This window comes from Microtus pennsylvanicus, chromosome 10, assembly GCF_037038515.1.
Source record: "Microtus pennsylvanicus isolate mMicPen1 chromosome 10, mMicPen1.hap1, whole genome shotgun sequence".
NCBI lineage: Eukaryota > Metazoa > Chordata > Mammalia > Rodentia > Cricetidae > Microtus > Microtus pennsylvanicus.
Genome location: NC_134588.1, coordinates 92,182,885 through 92,195,061, shown reverse-complemented (window position 1 = coordinate 92,195,061; position 12,177 = coordinate 92,182,885).

Genomic DNA, 12,177 nt, shown 5'->3' with positions numbered 1-12,177 from the left:
ATCATCTTCTACTCAGTCCTCAACAATCTCGTCCATCAATTGGCGGATCTTCCCCCCCCCCATGAGAGCATATCTCTCTGATTTTATAACAAAAGTCAATGGGAAAGGGAGATCTCTTTATAGTCAGTCTAGCTGGAAGGCACCTTTGCTACAGACTCGTGTTTCAGAAGTCTCTCAGGGAGAACTTGTGACGGAGCTGAGCTCCTTGGCCATCGCTCTGTAGCAGTGTTCCTTCTCACGGGAACTGAATGCAACTGAGAGATTTGTGGGCGTCATCTATGGTGCTCAAGCAAAGTACATAAGACTCTGGTGTCCCAACGGAGACATCCATTCGATATCACCAAGGGCAGACATGTAAAATACCAGCAAATATTCCACGAGAGTTCATCTTCTTTTAAAGACCAACATGTTTGATTATTTTTAATATTTCTACCAAAGATTGAGAAAGAATTTATTCTTCGACTATCCAAATAAGACAATAATCATATCCTAATTAATATTAATCATTTTCTCTGGTCCTGAAGTTTTTTCTAACAACTATAGCTCATTTTTAATCCCCATAGCATTGCCAAAAAGTACCTGATTTTGTCCCCCTGTTACAGAAAAGGAAACTGAGGCACATTTATTAAATAACCTATTATATTATAGTTGGCTAGTGCAGACTTTCTGTTCTGGGATAATCTTTTTTTTTTTTTTTTTTGATTTTTCAAGACAGGGTTTCTCCGTAGCTTTTGGTTCCTGTCCTGGAACTAGCTCTTGTAGACCAAGCTGATCTCGAACTCACAGAGATCCACCTGCCTCTGCCTCCCTAGTGCTGGGATTAAAGGCGTACGCCACCACCGCCTGGCTGTGGGATAATCTTTAAGAGGTAAGAACAGCTCCCTGCTCCCACAGATCACAAGTCTTACTGCGGATGACATTCTGCACCCAGCTGCAGTCTCGGTGGCCATTCAGACAATCAAAGCATCCACCTTCTGCACCACACTTGAATGCTGCCTAGCATCAAACGCAGAGAGAATCAACCTCTTCTGGCATCTGTCTCTTAGCGTCCTATCCACCAAGACTTATTGCAACCAAAATGAGCAGCACAGAATACATTGTAACATTTACCACACAGGTCGTCTTCTGTCTTCTTTTCAGTATGGGTCCATTTGGATGGTCGGGGAGGGAAAGGCAGTTGCCACATTCCAAAAGCCACAAAAGAATCAGAGTAATTTTGCTCTTCCACTTTCTTTTCTAATCAAGACAGTTCAAGAAACACTTGGTCATAATATATTGTTTCCAGATCTCGGCTGGAAAAAAAAATGTTTTCTTTACAAATACCATTAACCTCAGAGCAACTCCCCTCACCCACCCTACCTCCGTCTCCAGTCAAAGAGGAAGACACATACTCCAAAGACACAGATACTTTCACAGTGGTGCAGAGCTGTCCTAACTTTTCAATTATCTTTGCAGAAGTGTGGCCAGTAAGTTGGTTCTCCGGGCAGAATTCACTGACATCATAGACCCACTGAAGGATGGGTCTGCTTTGATGGGCATATTATGTAGCAAGCAAAACAAAGAACCTTTCTCCAAGGAATTACATAATCACCGCGTCTTTTCTTCCCTTCTTGTAATATGCATAATCTGCCTTCTCTTGGAAAGGTACCCATAAATTTTAATGCAATTTACTTAAGAACAATAACCAAATTTATAATTTGCTAATCAGTTTTGGTTCCCAGGAGGAAGGGAAAAATCTTAACTGCGTGCTGAATGACTATTATGGCACGTCAGGGCCCAAAAAACAGAACTGAACCAGAAATTCCCCAAAAGGAATACCATCCCTATTTGTCAGACCCTTGGGGCAATAAAATTGTCTAGGCAATAATGAGACAACCCCACCCTTCAAACACTGAGTAAAAGTCTTTTGGTGACATTGAACCAGGAACAACTCAGGACTCTAGGATTAGAGAAATACACACACACACACACACACACACACACACACACACACACACAGGCTTGTGCCCCAGGCAATGAAAGAAAACACTAGTCACAAGATTTCCGGAAAGGAAGGATGTTAAGGACGTTGTCCAGTCTCCCATCTGATGCAATTTTTCCTTCCTACAAGATGTTTGGCAAATGATTAGCCTCCCTGCCTGTTGTAGGGACTATGAGGAAGAGACCTGTCTTGTTCACCATTGAAACAAGAGCTTGTCCCTTGGGCGACTATAAATCTTAGGTAGTGTTCAGTTTCCCTGCCAATGTGCCAAGTAAGCTGGGGTTTTTCTCAAGGTATGGGCTGGACAAACAGAAGCTGCCCATCATTCTATCCACTCTGCCCCCTCCTACCAGGCTCGGGGAGCCAGCGTGCTGCACAAGAGACCCACTTTTCAATTTGAGGATCAATACGAGCTAAATAGGTGGTATTTCCAGCCCAGAGGGACAACCCAAATCAATGCATTTAATGCTTTCCCTTGGGGATTCCCTGATGAAAAGACTGACAGGGTGGAAGAGGACAAAGACATCATTGTGTGACAGAGGCCAGAGATGAGTGAAGGTCAAGGTGCCAAGGTCATACACCATCACCACCTTCAGAAGGGACCTGGAGAGCTCAGGGAGGGCCAGGTGACCCTAGGCCCGCTCAATGCTTGTTGGGTCTTTGAAAACACGGAGAATAGAGATTAGCTTCCAGACAAAACAGTGGCAGATAGTGGCTGGAATGGGGTGGAGAGGAGGTGTGGGTGAGAAGGTGGGGGTGGAGGGTGAGAGGGTGCAGCTGCCATGACAGTCATAGGGGGAGCCCTTCTGGCTTAGGTGAAGCTGTCCACCCCTCACAAGCAATGTCTCTTCAAAAGCGGTTTAATGATGGATATATAAATTTGTTTCCCATGCTGAGATGGAAACATTTCCTCAGAGACCCATAATCTCCAGGAGAATCGCCGTCCATTCCCATCTAGACGAGCAGAGACCTTCCATCGTGAGGAAGCTGAGCACGGAGAGAAAGGACCAGAGAGGAGACAAGAGAGCCCAGTGAGAGTGCCAGGCAAATCTGAAAGAGCTGTCTGGATTATTCTAGTAAGCTACGACCGTCAAAGACTTGAAAAAAAAAATCCTATGGCCATCCAAGTAGAAAACAAAACAAAACAAGCTGTTCACACCGACAAATAGCAGATTTCTCTTCTGCAACCTCACATGCACCAATGCCACTCAGTAATGTCACAGACAATAAATCTATGTAATAGAAAATGATACAGCAGCAAAACTGAGTGTGGTCCCTGAAGTGAGCCTGCTCGGGTGAGGGCCGTACACAGAGCACCGAGCAAAAGGAGCGTCGTACAAACATGCCTATGTAAGATTAAGACACAGCCCGGCGAAAGAGCATGTTGTTAAAGGATACACATGTAGGAGGTAAAACCCTGTAACCCCAAATCAAGAACATACTACCTCAAAACTCAGATAGTGGTTTTGGGGTGTTGGAAGGGGGTACAGTTGGAAGCAAGTTCTAAGTACAAGTGACATGCTATGTCTTGATCTGAGTGGTGATTGTATGGGCTTTTTTTTAAAAAAAATTATTCCTTAAATGATTCAAATAGCCAGGCATAGTGGCACACACTCAAAAGGCAGAGGTAAGTGGATTTCTGTGAGTTCAAGATCAGCCTGGTCTATATAACTGTCCCAAGCCAATCAGAGCTATACAGTGAGACCCTGTCTTGAAAAATGAAATAAATAAAACAAGAAACTGCATAAATGTATGCTATAGATTGTTCCGTACATATAATATGTTTCGCATTAAGACTTTTTTAGTGATTTATTTTTACTTGATGTCCATTTGTTTTTCCTGTATGAAAGTGTTAGATTCCCTGGAACTGGGGTTACAGACAGTTGGGAACTGCCACACAGGTGCCGGGAATTGAACTCAGGTCCTCTGCAAGAGCAGTCAGTGCTCTTAACCACTGAGCCATCTCTTCAGACCCAACGATTGTTTTCAAAAGGCCGATGAGATGGCTCAGCAGACACAGACACTTGTGGCCAAGCCTGTCAGCCTGCGTTTGAACCCCTGAATACAGATGGTAAAAGGAGAGAGCCCAAACTCTCCTCTGACCTCCACACATGTGCCAGGACATGCATGTACCCACCCCATGTGCACACAATAAATAAACAAATAAATAATTAAATGTAAGATTGTGGGGGGTTGTTTTGTTATTGTTTTTTAAGACAGGGTTTCTCTGTGTAGCCCTGGCTGTCCTGAAACTCACTCTGTAAACCAGGCTGACCTCGAACTCAGAGATCCACCTGCCTCTCTGCCTCCCAAGTGCAAGGATTAAAGGTATATGCCACCACCGGCAGCTATAAGATTATTTTTTAATTCAAGTAGAAAAGAATATATGTTATGGTTCTCCAGAGACACAATGCCAAGAAGATGTATACAAAAAAGAGATTTACATGAAAAAGACTTCTTACGAGGGATTGGCTTGTACCACTGGGGAATCAGGGATGTCTCAAAGCTGCTGTCTTTGGTTTAGTGCCCCCAAGAAGCATGGAATGCTAACCAGGTCCCCCAGGGGGTTCAGTCCCCATCTGAGTCCAAGTTGGAGAGGTGGAGAACATGACTCAGGGCAGAAGATGGGTACACTCACTCAAGAACCCACGGCAAATTTGCCCTTTCATGCCCTCTGTGTTCTATTTAGACCCTCCACACACCGGGAAATAGCCCCACATTGACAGGTAAATTTTGAATCAATTGACTGATTCAAAGGACAATCTCCTCCAGAACCCCAGTCTACCTAGAGGTGGTATTTTGCCAGCTATCTGTGAAATTTTTACCCAGCCAAATGATGCATAAAATTAGTCACTAATATATATATATATATACATATATATATATGAAAATTAACTTTCAAAGAAATTAAGGAACATATCAGTTAATACAATGAAAATTAACCATAGCAACAGTGAGAATTTAAGATTATGTACATTTAAGAAAAACGTTGACACAATACAAAAGGATAGAGAGGGGATTACAATAGACAAATCTTACTTTGAAATGAGATGCAAATTTTCTAATTATTTTTAAAAGGCAAATTAGATTAATAAGTATATTATTAGGATACATTAGGTAGTGTTAAATATTGTTAGGATTTATAATAAAAGAACACATGTGGTTCAACACTAGAAAATCTTATTATAAAGCGTTGAGTTTAGAGAAAAGCCACATGATATCAGTAGATATTGAAGTCATTTGATTTGATAAAATTCAACAGCGCTGGCTTATATTAATAAAACATCAGAGCATCAGCAAACCCCCAAATGCATATATTTTGACAACGGAAAATGCTTGCTTCACATTTAAAAGTCAAATGCCAAGACAAGTCTGCTAAAGCCAGGTATACTATAAAGATTCCACCTAGCGTGCTTGACCTTTGTTAGAACGCTTTTAGCCACTATAATAAGGCAAGAAAAAAGTATTAGGAGGTATACAAACTGAAAAAGAAAGACAAAGTTGTCATTCTTGGGTAACTACTTGAAAACTCAGAACCAACCTCAGCTTTTCCGAATTCTCATCATTTTGTCCAGTTCCAAGCTGTGCTAGATTTAGATGTGAACACCGCGGCTGTAATCTTGAATGCCACCGGGACCTGAGCAGATACCAGAAATAAATGAAGCGCAGGGAAATTGTGAGCCTGGTTACCAGATGGAGTGATGCCATCAAGAGACATTGGTAAAGCTAGATTTCGGAATAAAACTTCCTGGCTTTTATCTTTAGAAAACCAATTCAACCATACGAGAGCAAAATGTATCCGTAGGCGAGGCGCTGGCTCCGCCGGTAAAGCGCTTATCAAGGAAGCCTGGGGGCCTGGGTCTGCGTGTGTGAGGCTGTGACCCAGTCCTGGGGAGGCCGAGACAAGAGGCTCTCTGGGGCTCACTGACTAGGAAGGCTAGCTAAATCTGCAAGCTCCACGTTCGGCGAGAGAGTGGGTCTCAAAAAACAAGTGAACAGTGATAGAAGTGACACAGGCGTAGCGGAGCAAGCCTATAGCCCGCACTCAGGAGGAGAGACAGGCATAGCGGAGCAAGCCTATAGCCCAGCACTCAGGAGGAGAGACAGGCATAGCGGAGCAAGCCTATAGCCCAGCACTCAGGAGGAGAGACAGACACAGTGGAGCAAGCCTATAGCCCAGCACTCAGGAGGAGAGACAGACACAGTGGAGCAAGCCTATAGCCCAGCACTCAGGAGGAGAGACAGGCATAGCGGAGCAAGCCTATAGCCCAGCACTCAGGAGGAGAGACAGGCATAGCGGAGCAAGCCTATAGCCCAGCACTCAGGAGGAGAGACAGGCATAGCGGAGCAAGCCTATAGCCCAGCACAGAAGTGGAGACAAGAGTTTAAAGCCAGCGTCAGCTACGTAGCAAAGTGAAGGTCATTCTGGATATATGATAAATTAACTCAGAAGAAAGAGGAAAAGAAAGTGGAAGAGGAGGAAGAGGAAGAAAGAGGAGGATAAAAAGGGAAGAGAGCAAGAGCAAAAAATATGTAGGCAAACATTTACACAATAGATGGAGAACGTTTCCTAAAAGTAACAAAAGATACAAAAATCACAAAAGGAAAAACAGACCTTGAGTACATAGTTGTTGTTTTTTCTACCATTTCAGATCAAAACATGAAAGACCAATTCATGTAAGGAAAAATATTTAAACACAGACGATCAATATGCCTTATATAGAGAAGCTGGTCTCAGAAATCAATAACAGGTTTCTTCAGGGAATACTGAATGCAGGCTATGGCAAAGCAAATCATAAAATAAGAAATGCCAAAGGCCAATGAGAATAATGTTCAATCTTGCTAGCAATCAAAGAAATCAAATTGGATTTTCCCTACTGACTTGACAAAGAGTTGTTAAAATTATTTTTAGGCTCAGTGCCGACGAAGGTGCTTATGGTTGGGAGCTGTCAACATTCATACATCCTGTAGAATAACTGGGCAACATGTGTCAAAGCACCCTTGGGCTCAGCGAGCCCCTTTTGAAAGTTTAGCTTACAACGCATGCAAGGATGTCGCTAGCAGAAAACAAAACAAAACCAACATGAACGTATTATGCGATGCTTAACGTTTCAAGTCTGAAGGACGTCAAGACTATTAGTTATTGAAAGCTATTCAGTAAACACATTGCTCGGGTTCTAGTCAAAGTTAGCCTTAAAATATATACAGTGATCTCGAAGAATACACCAAAGGTATTAGCTGTGTTTCTCGCTGAACTGTTGTGTTAGGTTACTGTGCTCTAAACAGTCACTTAGAATCCTTGTTCCTGTTGTTCCTAATGAACATACTGTTTTGCTAATAAATGGAACTTTTATTTTTATTTAAAAACAAAGTAAGCTGGAGTCGACACCTGAACTAATTGATTGCTATGGTTACTTTGCTGTGAAGAGCTAGAAGGAGCTATATAACACTCATATGCTTTCATGTCTTCTCTCTCTCTTTCTCTGTGTGTGTGTGTGTGTTTCTACTAAATATACACAGTATAAATAAGCAGCAGGCCCGTCTTTCTACTTGTGTTTTGCTTAGACCACTTCTAAAATAAATTCATATGCTGAATGCTAATAAAGAAAGCCACCCCAGAAATAAGTGAAAAACCCAAAGAGAGCTTAGACAGGCTTTAATTTAACACTGTGGAAATTTTAAATTTTATTGCAAATAATCCGCAGAGCGGGTTCTCTGCCTGTGGTACATTAGAGTAGTGTGTGGGTAAAGTACCTGGTTTATCCCGGCCACTGAGTACAGCTAATGGACTCATGTAAATATTTACAGTCCCAGAGAGGTTTATTGACAGACTTGGCCTTCCTTCCAGGCACAGTGAACAGCGGATTCCTGCCAAACTTCTCAGATACATGGAAAGAGAAGTCAGAAAGATTTTGCCAATGGTTCAAGGAAGAAAAAGTCTGCCCCCCAAAGGCTGTGACATTTACTACATGATCTAAAAGTACATTCATAAATAAGAGTGCAGATGTCTGAAATAAACAAAGAACCACATTAGAAACTTCTGTACATTAAGAAGGACAAGGTAAGTGCCCACCCTTCTGAAATAATATGGTACTTGTCTGGCCTAACTGACCACCCTCCTTTTCCCATTATTGGCCCAGACAGACTCTGTGTGTGTGTGTGTGTGTGTGTGTGTGTGTGTGTGTGTGTGTGTGTGTGCTCGCATGTGCGTAGGCACATGTGTATCACAGCATACTTGTGGAAGTAAGACAACAATATTCAGTGGTCCTTCCATCATGTTGGTCCCAGGGATCAAACACAGACTGTAAGACTTGGCAACAAGTGCCTTTACCCACTGAGCCATCTTGCTGACCCTGTCATATATATATTGGATTTTCAAGACAGGGTTTCTCTGTAGCTTTTGGTTTCTGTCCTGGAACTAGCTCTTCTAGACCAGGCTGGCCTCGAACTCACAGAGTGCTGGGATCAAAGGCCTGTGCCACCACCGCCCGGCTTATCTTTTTTTTTTTTTTTTTTTTGGCCTGTCCCATATATTTTAAGACAGGGTTTCTCTGTTTGGCCCTTGCTGTCCTGGAACTCACTCTGTAGACCAGGATGGCCTTGAACTCACAGAGCTCCACCTACCTCCACCCCCTAAGTGCTGGAATTAAAGGTGTGCACCACCACTGCCCAGCTGTACCTTATCTTTTGATAAAGACTCTCTCACTGAACCTAGAGACACCAATCTGGCTAAATTGGCTAGAAAGCAATGCTTAGATGTCCACCTGTCTCCAGATCACCCACCCACAAGCGCATTTTACCAACTACGCTATCTCCCTGTTCCCAGCACCCAAGACAGACTTCTTCATGGTAGATTGTCCTGGGTTCATTCATAAACACCCTCCCACCCATGTTCAGTCAGACCTTGTTTGTAAGTACATCTATAGTCTGGCGGTTCCCAAATGAACATCTGACTGCCCTCTGACTTTAACGAAGAGATCAACATCTCACACTTGGCAAGATCGATTTCAGGCTCTGTCTTCCTTCCTAAATCTATCCCTTCCATCCATCTTCCCAGTTCAGTGAAAAACAGCACTATCCATCTCATTGTCCAAACCAAGAAGCCTTTTTCCTTTTCTTTCCCCTGGATACCAAATCCATCTGCAAGACCTGACAGTTCTCCCTCCTAGACACACAAACGCATGCTGAGTCCAGCTACATCTCAGCACCTCTTGTACTAATGCTTAGGTTCAAGCCACCATCTTAGTTAGGGTTTCTGTTGCTGTGATAAAACACCATGACCAAAAGCAACTTGGGGAGGGAAGGGCTTGTTCCATCTTACAGCTAATAAGTCCATCACTGAAGGAAGCCAGCGTAGGAACTCAGGGCAAGAACTGGAGCAGAAGCCATGGCGGAGCTGCTTACTGATCTGCTCCCCCTGACTTGCTACGGCTGCTTCCTTATACACCCCAGGACTATCACCTCCCCACACACAATGGGTTGGTTCCTCCCCACACTTAGAGATCAAGAATATCTCTAAGAAAATGCACTACAGATTTGCCTACAGGGAAATCTTATGGAGACATTTTCTCAGGTGAGAATCCCTTTTCCCAAATAACTTTATCTTGAGTCAATTAGACACTAAACTAGCTAGGATGGCCACCATCACAGTCTCTTATCTGGGTATTGCAATAATTTCTTCTTGGTCTTAGCAGGATCTATGCTCTAGTAAGTTAGTGATTTTGAACCCCTTCCTTTGTTCCTTCCTTCTTTCTTTCCTTCCTTCCTTTCTTCTTTCTTCATTACTCCTTTTCTTCCCCTTCCTTCCCTTCATCCTCTCTCCTTCCCTCTCTCTTTCAAATTTTTTTAGTGCTAGGGATCCCTAAGGGCATGACATGCCAGCAAGCTAGTCAAGAGCTCTACTACTGAACTACGTCCCACATTGTTGTTTTATTATTTGTTTGGTTGGTCTGGTTTGGTTTTGATTCATTTAGACAACATCTCACTATATAGCCCAGGAAATCATTTTGCCTCAACCTCCTGAATGTGGGGATTATAAGCATGTAGTATTATATTCAGCTCCAGGATGGTATGTGTGCTGTGTGCTTCCATGTGTATATGCATGTTTGAATCTGTATGTGTACACGTGCGTGGGCATGTGAGTGCACATGTGTGCACATCATGTGAAGGCCTGAAGTGTTGACATGGGATTTCTGTCCTGCCTGGTCCTGCAGCCATTTGCCCCAAAGAAATACACAGAAGCTTGCATTAATTATAAACTGATTGGCCTATTAGCTCAGGTTTCTTATTAATTAATTCTTTTTTTCTCTTTATACTTTTTATTCTTTTTTATTGAAAAAAAAATTTCTGCCTCCTCCCAGCCTCCCATTTCCCTCCCCTTCTCCCGCCCCTCTCCCCCTCCCCCCACTCCTCTCCCCCTCCCTCTCCAGTCCAAAGAGCAGTCAGGGTTCCCTGCCCTGTGGAAAGTCCAAGGTCCTCCCCCCTCCATCCTGGTCTAGGAAGGTGAACATCCAAACTGGCTAGGCTCCCACAAAGCCAGAACATGAAGTAGGAACAAAACCCCATGCCATTGTCCTTGGCTTCTCATCAGCCCTCATTGTCCACCATGTTCAGAGAGTCCGGTTTTATCCCATGCTTTTTCAGTCACAGTCCATTATTAATTAATTCTTACATCTTAAATTAGCTCATAATTCTTGTCTGTGTTAGCTACATGGCTTACTGCCTTTTATCAGCGAGGCATTCTCATCTTGCTTCCTCTGTGTCTGGCTTCCTCTGTGTCAACTGCAGCCTGACTCTTTCCTCTTCCCAGAATTCTCCTGTTCTCATTGCTCCACCAATACTTCCTGCCTGGTCGCCCTGCCTATACTTCCTGCCTGACTACTGGCCAATCAGCATTTTATTAAAACAATACTATAAGTGACAGGGAACAGACCATTGTCCACAGCACTGAAGCTGATGTTAGATAGCCTCTTCAACTGCTTTCAAGTTTATTGGAGAAAAGTTTCTCACTAGACCTGGAGCTCTCCCTTTCCATCTGATCTGGCTGCCCAACTTTTTGCAGGAATTACTAGTCTCTGCCTCCCAAATGTTGGGGTTACAGGGAGCTGACACACTTTCCCAGGTTTCATATGGATGCTGGGGGTCTGAACGCCTATCTCCATGCTTGTGCAGCAAACACTGGTTCCACTGAGCTGTGTCCCCAGCCCCCAGAGTATTAAATATATCTACAACTTGCTGAGTCCCTTTAGTGTGCTCACATATGGGTTTCAGAGATGACCACTGGGTATTGGATAACTGTAAGGAGGCTCATCCAAGGGAAAGACTGGTTCGTTCTCTCTCTCTCTCTCTCTCTCTCTCTCTCTCTCTCTCTCTCTCCCTCCCTCCCTCCCTCCCTCCCTCCCTCCCTCCCTCCCTCCCTCCCCCTCCAGGCATAATTGCCTATAGCTCATCTGGGAGTGGAACTCATAAAAAACAGAATCTTTTCTACTTAAATCTCTCCAGTGGTTTTCTATTATACATGAGAAGAAATAAAACAAAACAAACCTGAATTTCTCACCGTGTCCCACGTCCCACAGGCAATAAGGTGAGGTAGGTCAAGCCTCACTCCTGCCTTAGTCTGTTCTTTATGGCCCAGGGCTTTCTTCCCATTTCTGGAACATCAGGTTCCTCTTCCCTGAAGGCGGCTGCACTTTCCAAAGGTGACCTCTCCACACCTCTGCCAAAGGACTCACTTAAGGAAGGTTGGCTAGCTCCAGAGAAGGAAGGAAACAAGAAGGAATGGGAGGCCGAAACTGGATGGTTTGTGAACCTCAGCAGCAGGTGACCATCTCCTGTGACCTCCCGTCTCTAGTTCTCTATCTTTAGGTTTTGTAATTCTAAGAGCAGAGTTAGCTGTTCTACTGGTCTGCTGAAATCAAGGAACTGCCTCCATTAATTAGGGATTTTTTGATCCTCCCTGGCAACTTAGCAGTTAGGATTTAGCCCTCCCTCTCTCTGTCTCCCACCCTCCCTCTTCCCCCTTTCTCTCTGTTAATTAGGAAGTTTTAAAGCAAAACTTAATTGTGCAAAAATGGGGTTTCAACATCACATTTTCGCGTAGGTACCTAGTGTCCTTTGCTAATGTTCACACAGCCCCATTCCATGTTCTCCTCCAATGTCCATCCCACCTCCCAGGGTCCTCTTTCTTCTCCTGATAG